At 31.5% G+C, this 12,811-nt stretch overlaps 1 protein-coding gene across 12 annotated transcripts in view; it reads right to left on the bottom strand.

The window, feature by feature from the left end:
• LOC118198596 (uncharacterized) overlaps window positions 1–12,811 on the bottom strand; it is a 385,056-nt gene that overhangs the window by 29,306 nt on the left and 342,939 nt on the right. The gene's annotated exons all lie outside the window — the stretch shown is intronic.

The raw sequence follows: 12,811 nt of genomic DNA, 5'->3' as shown, positions 1-12,811 counted from the left end.
GATGATCTCTTGTTAAAAAATGCTATTCAAATAACAAGACAACAGAGAGTTGCTAAAATAAAATCATGCAGGCACACCTTTGAAAAACGTTACATCTTTATCTATTAACTCCAGAATAATTATTAAAAATTTTGACTACGTATGTTTTACTTTATCTTAAAACGATAAAAAATAGTGAACTATTTCATGGAAAATTTGCAGGGAACGTCTTTTTCTTATAATTTTTTTTTAAATTATGACAGTTCTGAAAAAATAATATTAATGCAATAATATTAAAGTTCTTAAAATAGCTTTGTCACAGTAGAAAAACTCCTTTTTTTCGTCTCTAAATTAAAAAATGTCCCATTGTTTGTTTAGTAGTCGTAATTAATTAATTTTAAAACTGGTGCTTAAGAAATTGTTTCTTTGAGGAACCTGCCACTCCACAAAACAATGTACAGCCCGAAGCAGCATTCTTTTCAAAAATCACAGAATTTTTCTTATGTGTATTGTACATTATATATAAAAAGAAATATATAAATGGGCTAAAAATTGGAACAAATTTTTTTTTAAACCCGTCCTGCACTGCAGGATTAAGGTTTCTTCCTATGAAAGACAGTAAATAAAATAAAAATTAGTCTATTTTTTGTGATTTTATTTTACCATCTTATTTGATTCTGCGCTACCTTTATGTTGAGTATATTTTATGACACAAGTCAATTATAAATGCCCAAGACGAAACTATAAATAGAAAATTAATATGAATGTGACCTGATTGCTCTTACTAGTGCTTCTTATACGAAATAAAATTACTGGAGCAACTAGAGGAAGTATTGTCATTAAGTGTCGCAAAAGACTTTAATGGCTCAAAATTGGAGTTGCGTTAAATACGCCATTAGTGACACTAGCTGTGAGAATTTATGACACCAAAGTAATTGCAATATAAATATGCTATGCATAAAGCAGCTATTGAAAGTGGAATGAAAATGAAGCAATTAAATTAACAACAGAGTAATTAAATTAGCATAATTCTTCATGAAAAGTAATTAAAAAATAAGGAAAAAAAAGAAAAAATAATAAATAACATTTTATCTGCTGATTGCATTCATTCCCGACTTACTTGCGTACGAAAACATTCATACAGAAAATATAGCTTTTATTATTTTAAACTTCTCCCAACTGACTTTAAACTTCACCTGATGATTTTAATTTCAATGAAACTGGTATCTAACCGGATAATAAATTAAAAAAAAAAAATATTCGATTCCATTAGAATCCTATTGTGCGAAGTAACCTGGATCGATAATACCTTCGATAATTTTAAGTTTGGATTTAATTAGCAAATGCGATGCAATCTAGGAAGACTATAATAAACTTAAGAGCTCAAGGAGAAGTATTCAAAATACATTTGGGATGCAATTATGTACAGTGAAACTTTTTTACCGACCGACCTCTTCTGAAAGTGATCAGTATTTCTTGAAACAAAAATAAACGTCAATATCAAAACATACTTCTTTAAGGCAATTACCTCCATAGAAAACCAAAACGGTGACCTTAGGCGTCTTAGGAAGGCTTACTGGATACATCGTAAATACTGTAATAATTTTAAAGCGGTAACTATTTTATGTACGTAACTTAGTGAACCCTCTGTAAGATAACAATCCATTTTTCCAGTTCACTTTCGTGCAAATCATAGTTAAGAAAAAATGTTCTATATAGATGATTACTTACGTTCTTAAAAAGATATTGCATTATATAGCACTAGACACGTCTCTGAAGATGTAGGAAAATGTAGATATCTTGATAATGTAAATATCTGTCTGTAGCAAGTCCGCCTATAGCCCAGGACGATTTTTGCCATCTCTAGTGGTTATATTTAACGAGATTATCGCCAGCGGAGGTCCCACTGTATATTTAAGCATGATAAATCATGAAGTTTTGTAAAGATTCTCTGTGTACATTAAGTTACAGTTGAATGTGAAGAATCTTAAGAACTGATAAGCGAATAATCGCTTGAGTTCGTGTCACAGAAAACAACAAGATAGAAGGGTGAAATAACCCTTTATTATTCCAATCAAGTGTAACAGAACTCCGTCTTGGAGTTGTACAATAAAGCCGGCACTTGTGCTTGAACTTAAGACACTATGAATTAAACTAAACTAATTTTAACTAAAGAGATATAGCCGAAGCTATCAAGATTCTAACGGAGTTGGCCCCTTAACGCTAATTACTCGAAGCTATCAAGGGCCTAAAATACGGCCGAACATAATAATAGCTTAAGAGCCTAAAAGGGCGGACGCGTGCTGGCCAGAATATCTGGTTCTCTCTCACTAAGACTAAATACCGCTCTTCCTCAATTTGCATTCATACGTGATTCTAAAACTACGTTCTGGCCGGAAGTGATAAGTTGAAATTAAGAAGCGATAGGAAAGGAAGATTAACTCAAAATTTAACTGTTAATAAAATTAACATAATCCTTACAGTTTATTAGAATATAAAATTGTTAATCTAGCAAGTCACTTAATGCATTACTGAGATGGCACTGAATGACGGATTGGGTGACACAGTCTTATTAGCAACAGATGATTGACGTGTAAACGCAGCAATATTTACTTTCGAAACATGTAATGGTAAAATATTTAAATGTTGAACATGAAGTAAAGTACTAAAAACTCTTTCTAAGGCGACCACACAGAGTTACATAGACTTCTTAGAGGGGTGATGCTCAATATAAATGCTTACAGTGCTCTTAAAAATACAGTCACTTTGAGAAGCGCTCGTCTTATAAAGGTCGTGACGAGGGGGATCATTATTTCCCACTGTCTTAAACAATTTTGTTTTTCTGAAGCAATGGTCATCTTCGATAAGTGACATTCAATATTTATATTTATTTACTGAGCTAAGATGCTGTCACTCTTAAAGGTATCGTCTACAGAAATTATTAATTGCGAAACGTTTTGCTGTGCATTTCAGAATAAAATAATAAAATACTTATATCACTAATGCTCTTTTGTTCTGCATATTTTAAAGTAGTATAAAAACACAAGTGGTCAGGGAGTAATTAGGTTTATTCTGACGTATCGATAAGTCTTCTCTTACAAAGCTTGTAACATTTTTCTTTGATTTTCGGTCAAAAGATGAATAAATGTCTTTATCTTTCTGTTAGTTTAATAAATATTCTAACGCCTCTTGAGTAATGTTTTTCTGTCCAGAACTAACCTCAATGGATAACTAATTGCATATCACCGTGAAAATTGTGTCATCGTTTGTTCAAATGGCATTGTGACTGCTCACTGGATACTATGCGCTATTTAGTAATTTGAAGCCCGAAGCCTTTTCCTTTTAAATCTGGATTATGAGCATCTCCAACTGCTCTTGTCACATAAATAAGGACTTTTAAGTGTATACATTTCGGTGAAGGTTTATTTAACCTACTTTATTGGTAAGGCATTTTCAAAACTGTGAAACCGATTTCATCTATGTAGCAATTTTATATTCGAATCACAACCCAACTTCACTTTTTTCTTTTTTTATGTAGTAGTTGTTATTGCAAACGCAACTAATTTTTTTCCCTTGTAAATCTGTCACACATACCTGAGAGTTTTACTCGTACCAGTTCAAAGAATACAGAGTATTTATTTAACGTTAAATTCTGCTTCAGTTAAGCCTCTGATGTCGGATACCTCCCTAAGAAGACAGCCTATGAAAGTTACAAGTATTTCTAAGAACATAAATAAATGTCAGTAATGAATATAGTCTCTTTAGGATGATCACATGCATAGAAGACCAAATTTAAGATAACTATATCCAGAGAAGGCTATATCACTGATATTGTCAATGGTCATCTCAAAAAGGGCTTTTGGAATTTGTTTTGGGGAAATAAATTAATATATTAAAGCTAAGAAAAACAAAAACCTGCGTTAAAACGTATTCATTTACAAAGTTAAAATATCCAAGACCACATTTCACTAAATCAAGAATGTCATCAGTAGCGTAGTATTGCATTGACGTAAGTAAAAGTTCGCATTCGTATTAACCGTGAAATTGGAGTGATTTTTTTCAAAGACAACCACCCATTATACCAAAAACGTTTGACCTTCTAACTAAAGGTCTTAAATTATATTTAATAACGATGTTTGATTTTTTTTTCATAACTACTGGTCATTTTTAGAAGCTAGGCTATAGGTGCGATAGGTTTCATTGCATTTCAAGGAAAGTTGGGGGGGGGGATATTCATTCACCTAGAATTTTAGAAGGACTGAACATTCTCTGAACTCTCGAAACTATGTATCATACGTTTAAAATTTTTTTCTCTGTTATACTATACAATAACTGTTTCAAAAAAGGTCCCATACATTAAGATAGCATTTCACGAAGGAGAATCCAAATGCAAAATGGACATAGTCGCTATAGGTGCGATAGGTTTCATTGCATTTCAAGAAAAGTGTGGGGGGGGGATATTCATTCACCTAGAATTTTAGAAGCACTGAACATTCTCTGAACTCTCGAAACTATGTATCATACGTTTAACATTTTTTTCTCTGTTATACTATACAATAACTGTTTCAAAAAAGGTCCCATACATTAAAATAGCATATCACGAAGGAGAATCCAAATGCAAAATGGATATAGTCATTTTGGGAATATGAAGATAATATTAGAGAACCGTAAGATGACACACTGATGCCAGGTGATTTGAGTCTTCTTCATTGTTGATCGTTTTAGACATGTGATGTTTAACACAAATAGTTATTAATGTTCTTAGAAATGCTGGTCATTTTCATCGGTGGTGTTTGCCATGAAAGGATTCACTCCTCCCCCCCTGCCCGCTTTCAGATTATTTTAATCTTCTTGTGGGTTTAAAAAAGAAGATTAAAAAGTTTATGTTCAATATGTAAGTTTATTATTTACGTTCCAAGAAGTAATGTCCACTTTATCCACTTTGTGTGGGAGGTAATCACTGTGAAGCGTTGATTATATCTCTTGGGCTTTCCCAGAATTTCGGATTTTGACGACCATCCCCTGGACGGTGAGAGGATTTTAAAAGCAAATATGTATAATTCTTCATATCCCAAGTTTTCTCAATTTGTTTTGAAATTTTTTGCTAAACTTTGTGAACGCATTGTGTGTTTCAATACAAAAAGAAAGAGATTTAGATTACTAAGCAATGCTAAGTTTGTGCACACATATTACCATAATAACAGACGTAACGCCTTTTGTTATGTATACATACTTGTTTCAGCATGCTCAACTTCGTAATAAAGAATCAGGAAGCCGGATATATCCAGGAAATAAATATTAGCTATGCCGTAACCTTGGACACCATTAAAAAGATTTTGTAAATATACCTTGAATTCGGAAACTTTGTGCTTTCTAAATTATACCTCCACTGGTTGCAATAAAACATACGTTGCGCCTTTGTTGATTTATCTGTGGGGAAAAAACTTCATGGCTGTCACTGAATGATTAATGTGAAACTGCGCTATTTTTTTTTAACCTTAGCACCACAGATTACTGCTTCTTCCTGCTGCTCAAGTTTAAAAAATTATTGCACTGAGTAGTGAAAAAAATATGATAGATGCAAGTGGTATACGAGGAAAGGAGCCACTTGCTTTGAATTCGTTTTCCCGAAAGACTTTCTTACGTTTTTGACGTATTGGAGCTCTTAAGAATTATGTCATCAATCAGGACATCATGATAGGGTTGGTTTAATGTGATCCAGTGACTCAACCATGAAATGTAGTCACGTAAAAAAAAACCTGTGCGATGAATCAAGGTCACAAATTGCTAAGAAAGCGTCAGACTGTTTGTTCTAGACGTCAGTGGTTTGTGCCGAGATTTTTTTTTTTTTTTTTTTTTTCTTTTTACATCTTTTCTCTTGAAATTACTTCTTTTTTCCCTTTACTTTTGAATGTTCTGCTTCTATCGAAGAGAAAAAACTGACAGTGTTGCATCTTAATTATCCCGTATCAAAGATTTGCCATTGGTTAATCTCCACAAAAATATCAAGACGCTTATCAATTTAAAATGCTACATTTTGTGCAAATCTCTTGTTTTAAATACCTCAGACCAACTGATTTAATAAAGTGACGCAAATAAACCGCAGACCAACGGATTTAACAATTACTCAGTTTAACCACAAACCACATTATTAATAGCATTATTTAATACCTAGCCAAACAATTTAACCGCAAGTGGATAGACAGATTTACCATTAAAGCAATTTTATTTATGCCTCATTGAAGAAAGTTATTTAGAAAGCATAAATTTATGCCTAATTTCCGAAAATTATGAAATACTCAAATTATGGTTTATTTTTGTAAGCACCTTTTATCTTAATTTCGGAAATAAACGTTCCCATTAGCTAGTTTACGTCACGTGACTAAGAAATCGCAAGTTTCAACATTTTGCATGTCTAAAAGAATGTGTAAATCTATCTATCTATATATATAAGCGAAATACCACTGACTTATCCCGAGATCTTCGAAACTATACATCCGATTGTCTTGAAATTTTGCATAACTACACATTCCATAATGTAGACGCGCACTAAGAACGGATTTTACGTAAATCCTGTACAAAATAGATTTTTGTTATACAGCAAAAGTTTCTCATACATTTGGTTTTTCAAACCCAAGTTCAGAATTTTCTTTTACAGTTGCCAAAACTAGATATGAAATACAATATTGCCATTGAATGCATTTTCCTTTAAAATTATTAAATTGGTAAATAGCTTGCATCTATGCAATGAATATAAACAACATTTAAATGACAAGGTTAGTAATAACATTTATATTTTAATCATAAGTTTCAAGAAAATAAAAGTTATTATTAAGAGAAATAAATTATTGTGATGAAAAATAAAAATGTTGTTATTTATAAAAATTGCCATGCATAAAAAAATCAAGAACAAGTAATGATAATTGATTAAAAAATTTGATAACAAAGATAATAAAATTTATTTTTATCAAACTTAAACAGTTAAATATATATATATAAACCTTACTTTTATGTTGGCAATTTTTCGTACTGTAAGCTTACTGGGGATCCCACCACGTTAGATAATGGAGACGCATCCCAATACACAGTACTTCATAGGTGATGTGGAAATTTGTATATGACAGATTCACTGATTGGCACTATATTTCCCGACTTTAAATTTAAAAAAAATTACATTAATTATCAATTCAAAATAAGACATTTCGTCCGTATAAGGAGTTTAAGTTCACATTCCAATAGATTGCCGAGCAACGCGGGCGGGTATCAGGTAGTAGTGTATATATGAATTAGAGACTGAATTTCAAAATTTTTTGGTGATCATTTCACACGCTTATCAGAACTTTGTGAAGTTACGAACTTAGTTTTGAACTCTTAATTTTGCAAAAATAACATGGCCGCCTCTGGGTTAAAGATGCGACTGCACCATAACTAAAAAAATTGGCCTTAGGGCAATTAACTAAATCGAATAGTAAAAACTCACAGTAGTTGAAGTTAGCAGGAAAGTGATGATTCGCGAAGTAAGAAAAATGTCAGCAGTTAAATTACCGATAAACCTAAATCAGGCATCTATCGAGGACAGCAAGCTCGCTCAGACATTGTGACTGTCTAATGTAAGCTGAGCCAGTATTGAGCTTCAGAGGGCTCGCGAGCCTTTCCTTAAATTTACCTGTAATTTGCGAAGTCCTTGTGTTCTTCGCTTGCTTTTTATTTATTACAAGAAAAGCTCGTTTTGCTTGTCATATCATATTTTGACTTGTGTTAGCCATTTTCTTCCTCAGAATTAAAGTCTGGTCTGGTTTCGTTTAAGTTCGGTCAAATTTGTTGTAGATAATCTAGAACTTCACGAGATGCTGAATGGCAACACTTTATAGATAATGAGATAAAATTCCTTTGTTTAGTTTTCCATTAAAAGTCGTCAATAAGTTGCTGAATTATTTTAAAATTTAAATTGATGTCGTTATACCCTCAAATTAAATTTTGTTAATTTAATTTACTTATTATTTTTAAGTAATTTTTGTGATACTGTGCTCTTTTTATTATTATTTTAAAGATATGTTACGAGCCTTTGTGAAAATTTTCACAGCTCACCATTAAATGTAGCATAAAAAATGAGAAAAAAGCTAACACATACCGGTACATTTTTCAGGAGCATTTTTCCCAGATTTTAAAATTTAAATGAAAATTAATCGAATAGTTAGGAAAACGTAAAACATTATAATTAAAGATTAGCTGTTTTTAATATGCAGGGCAATATAAATTGAAAATATACGACCTCCGGTAATGAAACCACCTCAAAAGTGCCCAGTATTTTAGAGGTCACAAATAAGCATCAGTATTGAATATTACCTTCCTAAAATCATTCCATTTACAGAATCATTTCTCACCATAAGCGGTCGTTTAAAGTTCAGTGTAGTATGTGTAATACATTTCCAGTATTCCTATAAGGTATTTCTCCCGCCTTCTTAGCATGCCTTCGTAGTGTAGTGCTCTGCACGCTGGGCGCGTATTCCAGAGGTCTGTGGTTCGATTCTCGGCGAGGGCGTTGCTCATTTTTCATAACTTCGGCTTCCAAAAAAGTCCTAATGACTCTACAGTGGCGCCCGAACTAAAAGAGTGGTGGATGATGATTCTCCACACCCAGAATTTGGGAACTGAGTCCCCTAAAAACCCCAGTCGCCCTTTAAAAGGGGGAGTATATAAGGTATTTCTTCCGCCTTTTTAGCGTGCCTTCGTGGTGTAGTGGTCTGCACGCTGGGCGCGAATTCCAGAGGTCCGTGTTCAATTCTCGGGGAAGGTGTTGTTCTTTTCTCATTTCTCCTGATTCGAAATAACCTAAAGACTTTACAAGCGAAATTAAAATTTTAGATAAAATAATTTAATTTTTTCGAACTCCGGCTTCCAAAAAAATCCTAATGACTCTACAATCCGACTTTCAAATATCCTTAAATCAAGTTTTCCAGGTACCCTACTCTTTTTTCTAGTTTAAGTAGATTTAAAATTATTTTTAATTTACTTGAGTATTTTAAATTATTTATTAATTAATTAAATTTTAGCAAATTGATTTAACTAACACAAAAGGATTATATTTCCTATTATGATGATAAATTTATTAAGCATTTCACATGCAGCTGTTTATTATGTATACTAAAATAGCAATTTTTGTTATTATTTTTGTTTCTGAATAATAAATAATACCTTCGAGTTCAGGAGTAATAGACAAGCATTTTATTTTACGCAAATAAAAAAATCAAAAAATCTGAAAGGTTTCAGATTTTAAATTACGTCCAAAGGGTCGTTTTTTTAACGTTTTGTGTGTTACATTTATTTATTAAATATCACGTTCTTTTCACTTAAACCATAAAATTCAGTTCAATAGCAGTGTCGCAAAGTATTATATATTATATATATCGAGCATATCTTCAGGATTTCCGATACACAGTTCCGCCTGCTGGAGATAAAAAGGTTTTCCCCCCACCCCGTAAAGTGTAGCCATTTCTCGCTTTTAAATCGTTGAGTTTGTTACTCAAAAATTCGTTAAAGTTTTACAAAATATGAAATCGATCATAAAACAAATTCCAAATTTCAAATTTGATCTTCCACATACCCACATTCGTAGGAGGATTACTTGATTCAAAAATTCGATGGCTCTATGTACCGTTGTTTTATCAGAATACGAGAAATAGACATACATTTATGCAGATTTTTCATTATTTAATTTCTTCAAACATAATGCAGGACTCTAACATTTGGTAGCAACAGTTTGAAAAGTGAACGGACATTTATAGTGATTCATCGCAAAATCGCGAAATGAAAACAATAGTCCTTCAGGGACCAAGCCCCTTTGGACTAAATGCATATAAAAAATAACTCCTTTGGTTAATTTAGTCTAGTAAAAGTAATAACAAGTTTATTTTCTTAGCGTAAGTAAAAAATAATTTTATTTTTTTATTAGGTGAAGTAAAAATGATTTTTTGAGATGTGTTTTTTGTGCTTCGATTCACAAGAAAAAGTTTTTTTAATTGCATAATCTTTCTTGAATTTTATTCAATGCGGACTCCATTTCTTTTATTGTATTTTATTACAATAAATGAAAACAATATTCCGCATGTACTACAGTAAACGCGGTTAAAAAAAACTTAGTAAAAATATAGCGTAATTGTCTGGATTTTTCGAGTATCCGGATGGTTTGAAGGTCCACTTAGCTCGGTTATTAAAGTACTGTTATACTTAATATAGTTCCTTGTCTTTGGATTTGAACAAAACATGATTAATGTTCGCTTCAGATAAGCAATTTTCCAGTCCCATTTTAATTTCAAATTAATTTTTTTTCAAATTATTATTTTTAAATAAAGCCTTGAGATCTACTCATGAAGATTCACTGTACTATAAATAATAGTTATTTATGTACTTTATTCATTATGTTACCGTTTCAGCTTAATATGAAAACAAGCATCGTTAGAAGAATAACAAATAACGCGTGGGAAAAAAGCACTGACAGAAGACTTGAAATTAAAATTAACAAAAATTCATCCTTTGACTGATATTGGTTTATGAAGAAAAAATTTCGGCAATGAATATACGAGTATCAATAGATAGATATACGACAGCATAATAATAATAATAATAATCAGTCCTTAGTATATGAAATTCTGTAAAACAATATAAGTAGAAGGATGAATTTTCGCCGTACTCTGCAAAGCAAAATTAAGCATTGCGAATGTACCTTATAATATGAGTCACATTATTTAAAATATTAAAAAAAATTGGTTTCAGATTTTAAATTACGTCCAAAGGAGCGTTTTTTTAACATTTTGTGTGTTACCTTTATTTGTTAAATATCATGTTCTTCGCACTTAAACCATAAAATTCAGTTCAACAGCAATATCTCAAAATAATTTTAAAATGTTTTAAAATAGAATTTCCAATACACAGTCTCGCGCGCTAGAGATAATTTTTTTTTTCCTGTACAACGTTGCCATTGCTCACTTTGAAATCCTTGAGTTTGTTAACCAAAAATTCGTTAAAGTTTTACAGAATATGAAATCGATAATAAAATCAAATGCAAATTTCAAATTTGGGTTTCCAGATGCCCATATTCGGATGGAAACTTTCAATATTCAAAATTTGATTGCTGTAGGTACTGTTGTTTTATCACAATGAGAAAAACATACATTCATTTACGCAGATTCTTCATTATTTAATTTCTTTAAATATAAAACAGGGCTCTAAAGTTTGATGGTAACAGTTTGAAAAGGGAAACAACGCTTAAGGTGAATCAACGAAAAATGCCAAAACGAAATTAATAGTCCTTCTGGGTAAATTGCCCTTAAATTATTTCTGGGTTTGCCTAAAAAACTGAAACTTTATCTTTGTGTTCAAATTCTAGTATAATATCTACGATATGGGTTACCAGAAGCCTATTAGTTTTGGAATTAATGCCAGAAATTTGTTACACAAACATGAAGTCATACAGCGAAACCTTTTGCGGCGAACATCTCCCTAAAGCAACCATTTTTGGAAAAACATATCGACAAAGAACATCCCCAGTCTTATTACCTCCGCAAGAAACTTAACTTATCTGGAATCAGTGTAATGTGTGTCACCGATCTCTTGCTGCCAGAGATGATATCATGGAAATAAATTTTTTATTTTATTTCGGATTGCAATCCTTATTCAATGATATCATGGAAATAAATTTTTTATTTTATTTCGGATTGCAATCCTTATTCAATGATATCATGGAAATAAATTTTTTATTTTATTTCGGATTGCAATCCTTATTCAATGATATCATGGAAATAAATTTTTTATTTTATTTCGGATTGCAATCCTTATTCAATGATATCATGGAAATAAATTTTTTATTTTATTTCGGATTGCAATCCTTATTCAATGATATCATGGAAATAAATTTTTTATTTTATTTCGGATTGCAATCCTTATTCAATGATATCATGGAAATAAATTTTTTATTTTATTTCGGATTGCAATCCTTATTCAATGATATCATGGAAATAAATTTTTTATTTTATTTCGGATTGCAATCCTTATTCAATGATATCATGGAAATAAATTTTTTATTTTATTTCGGATTGCAATCCTTGTAGATAAAATATATGTGCACTAATTAAAAGATTTTCATAAAGAGCTAGCAGAATCTCCTACCTGACTACACCAAATGGTCTGTCGCTCCTGTCGAATGTCATTCTCCAGTTCTTTTCATTAATATAGAAAGCACTTTTTGTTTAACACTTTAAGGTTCCAGGCATTGCAGTTGGTTTAGAAAGGTTCGTTGCATATCCATTATTTTATTTCAATGATCATGTCATCATTTATAAAAGAGAACAGAATTTATGAAAGGTTTTCATGATAGTCTGTTGAAGTCCGTCTGACAGTGGAAGTCTGACACCAATACAAGCATCGTGAACTATTTTAAGCCATTTTAATTATTCTTTAAAAAATACATAATTTATATTCCAAGTTCTTCTGTGTTTGAACATAGAAGGTCTTATCAAAAAATTATTTGAATTCATCACGCTCAATGTCTTTCAAATATCTTAAAGGCTTATGGCTTAAATTTTTCAAACTTGAAAATCGAAAAAGCATATATTGGCAAAGATGTATTTTTTATTTGCCTTTTTACCAATATTGAAACTGAGGTTGCGTTGTTACTAAATATGCCTCGGATAGTTTTAAGGTTGTGAATAAGCAATTTAAGCTTACAGCAGTTCAGTACTTGCAAAAAAATAAAATTCTGTTTATCGATTTACGATAATTTTTACCTATACGCAATCCAACGAAATTCTACCGGAATGCAATGCCGACATCAGAG

This window comes from Stegodyphus dumicola, chromosome 6 (genome assembly GCF_044657685.1).
Source record: "Stegodyphus dumicola isolate Sdum_Otavi_A_Nest chromosome 6, ASM4465768v1".
Lineage (NCBI taxonomy): Eukaryota > Metazoa > Arthropoda > Arachnida > Araneae > Eresidae > Stegodyphus > Stegodyphus dumicola.
This window is presented reverse-complemented; position numbering and strand designations above follow the sequence as displayed.